Source organism: Vipera ursinii (genome assembly GCF_947247035.1).
Source record: "Vipera ursinii genome assembly, chromosome: 5".
In the NCBI taxonomy this organism is placed as follows: Eukaryota; Metazoa; Chordata; class Lepidosauria; order Squamata; family Viperidae; genus Vipera; species Vipera ursinii.
Genome location: NC_139518.1, coordinates 68,630,737 through 68,644,689, shown reverse-complemented (window position 1 = coordinate 68,644,689; position 13,953 = coordinate 68,630,737).

Sequence of the window (13,953 nt, the reverse complement as noted above, 5' to 3'; positions counted from 1 at the left end):
TACCTGGGCTCCTGAATGGAAAATTGTCATGTTTGGTCTTGGATGGGGTTGCATTTCCTTAATCTAGAATGGGTGCCCAATTTTTTGAGAGGGGAGTTATCTTGGACTCATGGCTTTTACCTAAAGATCAGGTGGCAGCTGTGGCCAAGAGGACTTTTGCACAGGTAAATCTGGTGTGCCATTTGCTCCCATTTAGACAGTTTCCTTCAGATAATGGCTCATGGCTTTGTCACTCTACCAATGGATTAATGCACTCTATATGGGATTGCCTTTGAAGACCACTAGAAGCTTCAGTGGGTCCAAAATGCAGTGTCATGGTCAGTGATGGCCATGCCTTCTTTTCAAATGTAACTCCACAAACTACATTGTCAGTTGGCTTTCAGTGCAAGTCAAAGTATTGATTACAAACTGATTTATGGCAAAGGGCCTGATTATTTGACTGACTACATGTTTTTAGTTGTTTCTTCCCATATGGTGAGACTGGGCAGAGTGTCCATGTTTAGGTCCCAGCAGTCAAGCACAGTGTCATCTAGCAGAATCCAGGAAGAGTGCCTTCCTTATCTTGGCCCCTGCCTCCGGGATGCTATTTCCCCATTGGTCCAGATGGTTCTCACCCTGATGATATTTAGCAAGCTTTTAATGATCTGGGTATTCTCTTTGACCTTGTGATGGGGTGAAGATTGAGCCCCTGTTCCATGGGAGGAAGGGGGTGTCAAATATGTTTGTATTTTGGCTATTATGTCCTTTTGTGGTTTTGTCCTTTTGAACTTTTTAAATATAAACCACCTAGAATTGTTGAGAGCCCCACTGCCAATAAATTGCATGCACGTACATATGTACATATGAATGAATTCATGCTGCTGGAGTTGACTCGCTGTTTTCATTCATATCTATTTTTTCCCTAAATGTATCATGTTTTTTTTATGCTTGGTACAATGTCAAATTTCTATTCTAGTCTTAGAAAGCAGTACATGATTATGCCCTTTTAAGGACATGTATGACTGTATGACTATGATCCCAGTTTTCCCTATGGAGTTATTGGCCCGGCAAGGATTTCTACAGCCACATAACATTTCAGCCATCTCAAGCAAGCTAAATGAAACATTTAGACATGTTATGCCCACACATTACACAACTATATTGCATGTTATCATCTTCTTGCTTCTGGTTAATAGAAAAAATATCAAATAAAATTCCCCAAACCAATCATGCCCACATCTCTCAAAGTTTTAGAATATTTCTTTCTCAGCAAGTTAGACATGTCTGTTTGCTATGATAAATTATTTGTATTCCTTTTAAGACATCAATGTGTCACTGGAAAATGCTACTGGAGGCTCCCCTGTTGTGCTAAAGTTAATTAGAGCATGATAAAAATTTAAGAGGTCTGTTTCACAGGAGTATAAATATTATGACATCTGTAATATTTTGATATTTGAGGGTTTATCTGTGGATAGAAATAAATGGATTTTCCCCTTTCTGTCCGCCCAGCCTGACTGATCAGATAACTATGTCAACCATGTTTCTCTCATCAAATTACTTACTTGAAAGCACCCATGATTCCTTTCATATTTGTTCCATTTCATTCTTATATATTCTTCAGCTGTAAAGTTAATTGAATTTTAGGGCAATTGAAGTTTTGCAGACCTCTGGAAAATTTGAGGAAAGGGGGGGCTTATTTGAGGAATAAAAAGAACATTGAAATTATTGTGACTCTTGTCCAAAAAGTCATCGTGATGCCTGATGGCTGCCTCCATCAAACTTTAAGCTGTTGGATGCTGTGGTTTCAATCCATAGGATAATTTTTAAGTTCATTTAAACTGGAGACCAGAACACCTTCACTGAAGTCTGAATTCGTCTATAGAGTTGGACAGGAGGTAGAGACAAGCTAAAGGGTGGAAAGGCGGTGGGAAGGGTTGCAGATTCTCTTTCTGGAAGTGTGCACATTACAATATTCATTTAATTAGCTTTTGATTCATCAATTGGGCTACATCATATGGACATATGCCCTAATAAGCAGGCATATACATAGAATGAAGGCTACTGCTAAGCTTGTAAGCCGCCCTGAGTCTTCGGAGAAGGACGGGATATAAATGGAATTAAAATAAAAAAAATATGTGTGTTAACATACGTGATGGTGTGTGAGAGTGACCTTGGGAGACAGCAGGAAGAGCCACAACCTCAACAACTGTCTGATAAATGAAATCTAAGTTCAAAGGAGGGGTAGGGGAATAAAGCATCTCGGAAACGGACCTCCCTAATTTTGGAGAGAGTATACATGAGGGACAGGAGAGGTGCTTTCAGGCTGGCTTTGAGATTCTGTTTAATGTAATCCTACAATTGCTAAAGATGTAAATCCCTTTCACTAAGTAATCTTTGCCCAGTTTCTCTCCCTAATCTACTTCAAACTGTTTGAACTGAGCCATAATACAACACTATATTTGTAACAGATAAACCATATATTTTTTCCGAACATTCCTTTATAACATTACATAACATTAGTTGCTATGGCAACTTTAAAGTATTTGGACTTAAAGTCTCATTCCCTGGTTGGGGAATTATCATGTTCTAATTTCACCTTCAAGCCTATGGCGATAGTCATCCAGGTCATGATTGTTCCCAAAGGTGCTTTTTCAAGAGGCAACTGGACTTTCTTTGTTTCTCTTTGAAGACATTTTGCTTCTCATCCAAGAAGCTTCTTAGGTTCTGGTTGAATAGTGGAGAATGGAAGAACTTATATTCCTTGCAGTCAGCTGGTCGTTAGCATTCTTCCTGAGAGTTGCTGAGACCACTTGGAGGTTTATCTGTGCCCTTGAGATTGATTATCTGAATAGTGCAAAGAGGTGTGGAATCTTTTTGGAACTGCTGAAAGGACTCTGTTGTCTCATCTTAAAGTTGCAAGGGTGAGAAATCCTACTTTATAATCTGGGTGGTGATCATGCTGGTAACTAGAAAATACATTAAGCAACATTTATAGATAGAAATTAATTTTCAGTCTTAAGGAAATACCGTAGTTTCTTGGTGCAGAAGCAGTTTCCAGAAATGTCTGATAATTTAGGTAAGATTTTTTTTTTCTTTTTTCTCTAGTCTACTACCTCCGGTTGCATTTTCCACATAGATCTCCCATTTCAACCTGCTCCATTTTTAACAGCTTTTCATTTTGTGCCATCTAAAATCAAGCTTTCGATATCTTCAGCATAATTGTTAACAGATTAAAAAGAAAGGCATGTAGTTATTCTTTAACTCAAAATGAGAGAGATGTTTGTCTATTTCTTAGAACAATAGGTAATGCTCTTTTAAAATGTAAGGTCAACCCTGGCTTCTTTTCTGCTGCTTTAATACAGCATGGAGTTTAGCAATAATTGTTTTAGCAAATGACATGAGAAAGTTCAAACATTTATTTTTAGCAACAGGTGACAGGAAAATCATATGCAGCTATTAATGTTTCTTTAAAAGCATGTGTCAGTGCAAAAGCCAGCTGGCATTGGGCAATCAAGATGAACAATGATTATCCATCTGTGTCGGGCATCAACGTATTAGGAGCTAATATGATAGTTTACAAAAGTTCATTTTCTTGATGCAGCTAATGCAAAATGTTTAATCTTCCAGAGTGTTTTCCCCCAAAATGTTGCCACGTTTAATAGATGTTTTAGCCTTCGAAACTACACTGCTGTCTTCTGTCAGAAAGATGGATGAGGAAAAGCAAGAATTTCTTTACAGTCTGACAGCCCTACTTTATCATAAAGCATTGATAAAGAGTTATGCTGAGATCCAGGAATCAACAAACTTGGAATCTTGAATTTTGGAGTCTAGATTCCAGGAAACATTTATCAATAATATGTTTAGGAACATTTGGAAATGCATACTATTTGCACTTATTCTACTCTATACCCTTTAGTATTGTTGTTAAAGCTGGAAAATCTTGGAAGTTAAGCAGACTTGCATAAAGAGAAAAATTAAATCGAGCAAATCCGTTTCTCTATGACCGTGGTGGCGAACCTATGACCCGCATGCCACAGGCAGCACATAGAGCCCTCTCTGTTGGCATGAGTGCCGTCGCCCCAGTCCTAGGGCTTCAGCTAGGTTTTATAAAAACATTTCGCTTTCGGCCACCGCCACAGTGTGCAAAAAAAAAAAAAGGTGATGTCTATTTTGCTTTATGAGTTCATGGTGACCTAATCCTAACCCTAAGTGGAATTTTCCTCCAATTGGATTTTCCCATGTATTTTACCAGGAAACATAGATAGGGAAGGCTAGAAATGTCAGGGTTAGGGTTAGGTCACCATGAACTCATAGAGAAAAATGGACATCATCAACAAATTCAGAGTGCTTGGATATGGTTAGGAGGGCACTTACATGTCTAGCCTGCCCTATCTATGTTTCCTGGTAAAATACATGGGAAAATCCCATTGGAGGAAAATTCCACTTAGGGTTAGGGTTCGGTCACCATGAACTCATAGAGAAAAATGGACATCGCCAACAAATTCAGATTTCTTGGGTATGGTTAGGAGGGCACTTACTTTTCTAGCCTTCCCTATATATGTTTCCTGGTAAAATACATGGGAAAATCCCATTGGAGGAAAATTCCACTTAGGGTTGGGGTTAGGTCATCATGAACTCATAGAGAAAAATGGACATCGCCAACAAATTCGGTGTGGTTGGGTATGGTTAGGAGGGCACTTACTTTTCTAGCCTTCCCTATATATGTTTCCTGGTAAAATACATGGGAAAATCCCATTGGAGGAAAATTCCACTTAGGGTTAGGGTTACGTTACCATGAACTCATAGAGAAAAATGGACATCACCATTTATTTATTTTTTGCACACAGTGGTGGAGGCCAAAAGCGAAAAGGTTTTATAAAACCCAGCTGAAGGCCTAGGACTGGGTCTACAGCGCTTGTGCCAACAGAGTGGACTCTGCGTGCCGCCTGTGGCACGCGTGCCTTAGGTTTCCCACCATGTCTCTAGGAAGTGAACATTTCTTCCAGCTTTTGCCTCAATAAATTGCTTTTAGGATCAACCCCACAGAGGATCACTATTAATATTTAGAATCTGAAGGAATACTACTATATGGGATAGATAGTTCCAGTATGGATCTCAGGGCTAAAATTCCTGCCACAACTGCAAACTTTGCTGTTATATAGCAACAACACAATAACAGCCAAAACAATGGCAACAACCTCTCTGTCATCATCATTATTGTATTTAAGACAGCCTTGTGACCTTGGGCTTCCTGTGTTCCTATCAATGTTGTACCAAGGATGGGGTGGCAGGAGTTGCCTACCTTAGGGCAAGCAATCCAGAGCTACTACACGCCTGAGGAAGTTATCCAGAAGGTCAGTAGCGGGTATGACGATCTTATGTCTATGTAAACCCGTGTGAATATGTACATGCAAACATGTCAGTTTGCATGCACATAGGTGTGTTTATGCACTTTGGTTTGGCTCTTCAAGGAAATAGCTTTTCTCAAGCATTTGGGGAGAAAATAACAAGTTTGCCTTCTGAATTCAGAAATGATAGGAAATAATATTTCAGTAAGCACTTGAAGTCATAAACAATTGAGAAACATAAACAAGTATACATAAACAAGTATACACAGATGCAAATAAAATGGTAGTGGGGAAAATCATTTATTTGGACAGAAAATTACAGAGAAAGGCAACAATATTTACAAATGGGTAGGGACCAGGAATGATAGGAATGTTATGTAGTTATCACTATACAGATTAATGAACTGCATAATGGCCTCCTCAAATTATCCTTAATCTCTGGCTCCCCAGATATATTTTAAAGCTGCAGAAATGACAACTCCTAGAAGTGTTCCAAAGCATAAAAATGTCTGACTCTTCACTTTAAATAAATTACAATAGCTATTTGTTAATAACGCCTTTCTGAAGAATGCCTTTAATCTGCATTTTAAAAATCAAATACTTTATACAGAACAAAATATGTCTCCCAATATATATATAATTAACAAATTTTACTTGGTCTTTAAAACTGGGTACCGTATATACTTGAGTATAAGCCGAATTTTTCAGCCCACTTTTTGGGCTGAAAAATTCCACTTCGGCTTATACTCCAGTCAACAAAAAAAACTTACCGAGGACTTGTGCGCGGCCGAGGCTTTGGTGCTTCCGGGATCGCGCGCACCTCTCCCAAGCCACCGCCGTCCGGAGACCTGACGAAGTTTGGGGAGGTGCGCGCGCAAACCTCCCCAAACGTCGGCAGGTCTCCGGACCTCCGCGCCCTGCCTGCCTGCTTCTTTCCGCAGCGGAAAGAAGCAGCCTGCCTGCTTCTTTCTGCTGTGGAAAGAAGCAGCCTGCCTGCTTCTTTCTGCTGCGGAAAGAAGCAGCCTGCCTGCTTCTTTCCGCTGCGGAACGAAGCAGCCTGCGGAAAGAAGCAGGCAGGCAGGGCGCGGAGGTCCGGAGACCTGCCGACGTTTGGGGAGGTTTGGGGAGGTGCGCGCGCACCTCCCCAAACCTCCCCAAACTTCGGCAGGTCTCCGGACGGCGACGGCTTGGGAGAGGTGCGCGCGATCCTGGAAGCACCGAAGCCTCGGCCGCGCGCAAGTCCTCGGTAAGCTCCGGGCGGTCACTTGCTTCGCGTCTCCTGAGGGAAGGGGGGCGACTGGAGCGGGCGTGTTTCCTCGCCTGCTGGGCGCCGCGATTTGCCCGGGGAACGCGCGGGCCCCGAATGGCAGCGTGGAGCGAGGAAGCGGACAACCAGGGCTTCCCCGAGAGCCGTGGCCACACAGGGTATTCCTGTGTATTCAGGCTTGCAAAATGGCGGATCGAGCCTCTGCTGGCGGCAGAGGCTTGCAGAGCGCGGATCCAGCCTCTGCCGGCGGCGGAGGCTTGCAGAACGGCGGATCGGCTTATACTCGAGTCACCAATTTTTTGCCAGTTTTTGGGGGTGAAATTGGGGGTCTCGGCTTATACTCGAGTCGGCTTATACTCAAGTATATACGGTACTTAAATAACCTATTTTGATTTACTAGCGAAACTATTTTTTTTCTAAAATGTATATAATCCTTGTTCTTTCTTAATAAAAACATATGTGCACATATTAAAGAAATATGTTCTGGTAAAAATTACTTAGGAAATAATGACCTTTCCATTAGAAAAACCATTGGCAAAATCCCAAAACAAGAATAAAAGCTTCCAGAAATATTTCATTTACACAGCTCTGTTGTTTTTTTAAACCTGATGCTTTCTCTGTTAACACAATAAATATTAAACAGTTCTGTTCATGTAGTAAAGCCTTTAAAAAAGCTTTCTGAATTATATATTAGCAGCACAACAAATCACATTATCAATTAGCTTTTATGACAGGAATGGCATTTGCCTAATACATTACAATAAAAAAAATTGCCCTACTTAAACCTATGTAACCTTTTTAAAAAAGTGAACAAAGGGACTCATGATTGAATTTTATTAATAATATTACGGGAGAAGGCCATTATTTGTCATTTGTGTGAGAAGTGGTCTTCCCAGAATAGATTGCAAAATGCCAAAGCTTGTGCCAGACTGGAACAGTGATCTGAAGAATATAATTTTGAGTATTGTCATGCTGCATTGGTGCAAATGTCCTTATTCTGAAAAAGGTATCATTTAGCCAAGAGGTTTTTCATGGCCTGTTCAGGTATAAGTTAAAGCAATGTACTTTTAGGAAGTAGTCTCTGCTGTAAATAAGTACATATAAGTAGTCCTCAACTTACAACAGTTTAGTGAACGAAGTTTAGTGAACGAAGTTACAATGGCACTGAATAAAGTAAGTTACAACCATTTTTCACACTTAATGACCATTGCAGCAACCCCATGGTCACATGACCAAAATTCAGACCCTTGACAACTGCCTCATATTTATGATATATTTATGTGTCCCAGGGTGACATGATCACTGTTTGCGACCTTCTGAAAAGCAAAGTCAATGGGGAAGTCAGAGTCACTTAACAACCGTAGCACTAACTTAACAACTGCAGTGACTCACTTAACAACTGTGGCAAGAAAGGCCGTAAAATGGGGCAAAACTCAGGGTCTCGTTTAGCAACCGAAATTTTGGGCTGAAGTATGGTCGTAGGTTTTGAGGACTACCCGTACTGTATCATTTGAAATGTTAGTGATTCATAGCAACGCCAAGCCTGAGAATTTGCTTTAAGATCAGAGCAGTCCCATCGTGCAGATGAGGCTGCTCTGCTTAGGTATCAAACAGCGTCTTGATCTGTACCAGAGGAAAAACCCCTGACAATGGGAGAGATGCCACCATAAAGGTATCGTACATTCTAGCAGTTGCCTCAGTTCAGCTTTTATCAGCAAATTTGTGCATCATTGGAAAGCAATGAGAGGCTTACCACCAACCATAGTCCCTCACTGGGCTCATCCAGCTGGGGAAGAGGAAGGGGATGATTGTTCTTGTCACTTTTCTGGGACAGCTAAAATACAGGTAGTCCTCAACCTACAACAGTTCATTTAGTGACCATTCAAAGTTACAATGGCACTGGAAAAAGTGACTTACAACCGTTTCACACACTTAGGACCATTGGCGCATCCCCAGGGTCACATGATTTATATTTGGGTACCTGACGATTCAAATTTATGACGGTTGCAGTGTCCCAGGGTCATGTGATCCCCTTTTGTGACTTTCTGACCAGCAAAGTCAATGGGGAAACCAGATTCCCTTAACAGCCACGTTCCTAATTTAAGACCTTCAGTGATTCACTTAACAAATGTGGTGAGAAAAGTCGTAAAATGGGGAGAAAATCTCTTTAACAAATTTCTAACTTAGCGACTCAAATTTTGGGCTCAGTTGTGGTCATAAGTTGAAGACTAACTCCAGCCAGCTTCTTCCATCTGAAAACAAGGACAATCAAATGTAAAGGCTGCCATATTTTTGAGGCAGAGTTAGTGCAAAGAACAGTTACAGCTTGTTTATGTAGAATAAGATTTGTATTTTTCTTATAAACCATCAGCATGATGGATTATCCCTGGCATGTTCTTTAAAGACAAACACAAAGTAATTATCCTCCAATGTCATGGAAGATTTATAAGAGGTCAGTTGGTTTGTCTAAGCTGCATCATTAAAATTAAATAACTGACTGAGAAATTGAAAGGAAGGCTGTGGCTCCACAACTCTAATTTAGCAAATTGTAGTTGGCAGCCCCCGGCCAACTTTGTCTGGACTAGGAAAGTAAGTCAGGTTGAGTCTGGTTAATACTTGATTAGGATACAGGAAACACAAACTCGGGCCCAAAGAAAGATTAAGACATTTTTTTAAAAAACTTGGAAGAAAGCAACTGTAAACCAACTGATGCAAATATAATAATGATTGGCTTCAAAGACAATATACATAATGCAAAATGGTTTTAATAAATCATGGAATTTATTTAGAGTATATTTGCACATAATAGAAATGTAAAAGCCAACCTCCAAAACTGCAGCCTAACTACCAGAAAAAAAATGGAATCTGTACTGGAAAATAACTTTTATGAGATTTTTTTTTCCATGTACTTTCTCTGGCAGCAAAGGAATTTTTCCTCTCCTGTGCTCAGCTAGTAGTAACTTTTAGCTTAAAGGCTGCATCATATGATACTGGTTAGCAATTTCCAGATATGCAATTTTTTACAGTATCATTTAAAGCTGATTTTTTTTAAGGCTGAGTTTTGGTCTTGTGGATAAACCAAACCCAACTGGGGTGTGTGTGTATTTTTGAGAAAAGAATTTTTGGCTTATACACAAGTATATATGGTATTTTATTTCCAGCCTTGCCTGGACAAATCTCTGGATTTTCTTGGTAAGGTTTTTCAGAAGTCATTTGCCATTTTCTCCTTCCTAAGATTGAGAGAAATCCGCTGGCCCAAGGCCACACAGCTGGCTTTGTACCTAAGATGACACTAGAACTCACAGTCTCCCAGTTTCTAATCTGTTGCCCCTCCAAATAGCCCATTACTCTATTCATTTATCAAAAGCTAAAAATCTAGTAAAAGGCGAAAGATTTATACGATCTGAAGAGAAACCAGAGTATTCCAAGTCATGCTAGACTGCCTAAATCTTTTTTTGAAATGAAGGATGACTTGGAACTGCGAGATATTTGGCGTGAGAGACACTTGCAGGAAAAGGATTATACTTTTTATTCTGATAGACATCAATCTTTTTCGAGGATTGATTTTATTTTGGTGACTAATGACTTTTTTTTTTGAGGACTAAAAAGGTGAAGATTTGTGCAAGAACTATCTCTGATCATAGTCCAGTTTGGTTAGAGATTGATAAGGAGAAAAGAGACAGGCGCTCGTGGCGCGTAAATGAGAATTTGTTTAGAAATCAGAGAAATGTGGAAGAATGCAAACAGCGGATGAAGGATTTTTTTGAAACTAATATGAACAAAGGTACCTCTATGGATATGGTGTGGGATGCTAGCAAGGCCTACATGAGAGGGGTGTTGATATATATGAATAACAAACATAGACGTGCTGTGGAAGCTAGGAGGAAAGAACTGGAGAATGAAATAAAGGAAAAAGAAAAGGCTTTGATTTTGAACTCAGAGGATGTGAAGACTAAGGAGGCTATTAAATTGTTAAGAGGACAATTTGAAAAATTAATGGCTGACCAAGTGGCAACCAATCTGCGGTTTGCCAGGCATAATATTTTTTGCAACGCTAATAAACCAGGTAGATGGTTAGCTTATAGACTGAGGAAAAAACAAAGGGCTTCTAATATAGACAAGATTGAGCATAAAGGAAGGGTTGTGTTTCAACAGGACCTTATCAAGGACGCTTTTGTGGATTTTTATTCTAAATTATATGCTAAGGAGAAAATTAATGAAAAAGACATTGATATATATTTGGAAAATGCTAGCATCCCGGTTCTTACGCAAGTACAAAAAGAAGGGATTAATCAACTGATTACAGAAGAAGAAATTTTTACAGCAATTAAGGAATTGAAGGTGGATAAAGCACCAGGTACGGATGGCTTGACTGCGGCCTATTACAAAAATTTACAATTAGAAATGATAAAACCATTAAAGGAACTGTTCCAGACAATCCAGAGGGGGGGAAAGGTGCCACCGTCTTGGAGAACAGCTTTTATTTCTTTGATTCCGAAGGAAGACCAAGATGCTACTCAAGTTAAAAATTATAGACCGATATCGCTTTTAAATACAGATTACAAGATATTTGCTAAGGTTTTGGCTAATAGACTGATGAGGGTTCTGCAACAGGTGATTCATGGGGATCAAACGGGGTTTATTAGTGGTAGGCAAATGAAAAATAATGTGAGGCATATAGTTGATGTGTTAGAGTTTTTGGAAAGGAACAACCAGATCGCTGCGGTGCTAATTTTTTTAGATGCTGAAAAAGCTTTTGATCAATTGAATTGGAAATTTTTGTTGAAAGTTTTAGACAAAATGGATTTTGGGGAAAAATTTTTACAACCGATTAGGGCATTATATCAAAAACAAACTGCCCGAATTATAGTTAATAATAGCTTGACAGAAGCATGTAATATTGAGAAGGGCACAAGGCAAGGGTGTCCGTTATCGCCCTTGTTATTTGTGTTAACATTAGAGATATTATTGGTTAAAATTCGGAATTCGGAAAAAATTAAGGGGATTCAAATTGGAGATCAGGACTACAGATTGAGAGCATTCGCAGATGATCTGGTTGTTACAGTGACCCAGCCAGAGAACTCTGTTGTGGACCTGATGGAGATAATAACACAATATGGGAAGGTTTCTGGATTTAAAGTTAATACACAGAAAACCAAAATTTTGGCCAGAAATATGACAGTTTCGCAAAAGGCTCTCTTGGAAGGATTAACTGGATTTGAGATTGTTAAAAGGGTTAAATATTTGGGGGTGATTTTGTCGCCCTCTAATACAAAGCTATATAAAAATAATTATGAAAAACTATGGGGGAAAATTCAAAAAGAATTGGAGAGTTGGGAAAAATTGCAATTGTCTCTGTTGGGACGGATTGCAGCAGTTAAAATGAATGTCCTGCCTAAATTTTTATTTTTATTTCAAATGATACCGATTCTTAAGAAAGATTCTAATCTGGAGGAATGGCAGCGAGGTATCAATAAATTTGTGTGGGCAGGGAAAAAACCACGAGTTAAACTTAAGATTATGCAGGATACTCGTGAGAGAGGTGGCCTTAAATTGCCTAATTTTAAATTATATTATGAAGCTGCTGCATTAGTAGGAATAAGTGACTGGATTAATTTGACGCAAGGGAGGTTATTAAATCTTGAGGGCCACGATTTGTTGTTTGGCTGGCATGCATATTTGTTGTATGATAAGAAGTTAGATAACGTGTTTAGGGTGCATATTTTAAGACAGGCATTGCTGAGAGTTTGGAAGAAGTATAGACATAAGTTAAGTTGCAAGATACCATTGTGGGCAATTCCAAAACACGCAATAGAAAATATACATGCTGGCTTCAAACATGATGTGACTACGTACAAGGAGATCCTCAGTTTGGAAAGAAATGATTGGTGTTTGAAATCATATAGCCTCTTGCGAGAAGAGAAGGTTGTTCAAAATTGGTTTCAATATACTCAGTTACGGGCCAGGTGGAAAGAAGACCAGAAAAATGGATTTACAATGATTGATGAAAATTTGATAAAGCAAATTAGAAATCAGGGACCAGCACATATCAAACGGATATCAGTGGCGTAGCGTGGGGGGTGCAGGGGGGGCCGGCCGCACCGGGCGCAACATCTGGGGGGGCGCACTCGACGGCGCCGGGATCCGGCAGGGCGGAGGCACCGGAGCCCCAGCCGGGAAGGGCCTGACGCCCCACGGCGCGCCACACACACACACACACACAAACACACAGCGTGACTCCTCCTTCGGGCCGCTCCGACCGGAAACTCCATAGGCCACAAGTCGGAGGCGCTCTTCTTTGCCCGGCCTAGAAGGCTCCGGGGAGCCAGGCCCGGCTGGAGCCTGAAGTCATCCGGTCCCCGGGGCGAGCCGAGTCCCGCCGAAGACAGCCTTCGCCAAGGCAGGGGCGATCAACTTACCGGAGCGGCTTTTTTTCCCCCCCCGCCTGGGTTTACATTTCATGGCTGCAAGCCCAACTCTCTTCCTCTCCGCCTCCTCCTCCTCCTCCCCCCCCCGGTCCTCTCCCGCCCAATCGGAACCGGCTTTTTCTGCCCGGCGGAAGCCGCCGGTTGTCCAGAGAGCTCCTCTCCGAGCGCTAGCCCTGCGGAGAGGCCAGGAAGGTGAGGGGGGGCGGGGACGCGCTTCAGGACAACCTCGGAGCAGGACCGGGCTTGTCTCGGCTTGTCCCTCGCCGTAAAAGGAGCCGGTCAGTTTCCTCCTGGCTTCCGGAGCGCGCTAGAGAAGGGAAGCGCGCCCCGTTGCCGCTCGCCGCGGGTTGGGAACTGCAGCGCGGAGAGAGCTATAATTATCTGGGCCTGGGAAGGGATGAGTCCTCCTCACAAAAGGAGATTCCCCTGGGTAACAGGGGTCGGCAACCTTGGCTCTTTTATGACTCGCGGACTTCAACTCCCAGAATTCCCGAGCCAGCTACGCTGGCTCGGGAATTCTGGGATTTGAAGTCCGCGAGTCATAAAAGAGCCAAGGTTGCCGACCCCTGCAGTGGCGTAGCGTGGGAGGTGCAAGGGGGGTCGGCCGCACCGGCCGCAACATCTGGGGGAGCACACTCGCACTCGCAGCTCTCTGCCCTTGCCTGGCTCACTCTCTCTCACAGCAGTGCTGGCTGTGCGAATCCAATCCGAGCCGCCGGGTCACCGTCCACTGTGGAGGAGGGGGTGCCAGGCGTGCGGTGCGGTGCGGAGAGAGAGCGAGGGACTATCTGGGGGAGGGACAGTGCAGCGGCCGCCCAGCAGGTTAGGGGGCGCAAATTACTTGCCTTGCCCCGGGTGCTGACAACCCACGCTACGCCACTGACGGATATATCTTGCATTGATAGAGATTGACTCAGAAACAGAGCTTGTT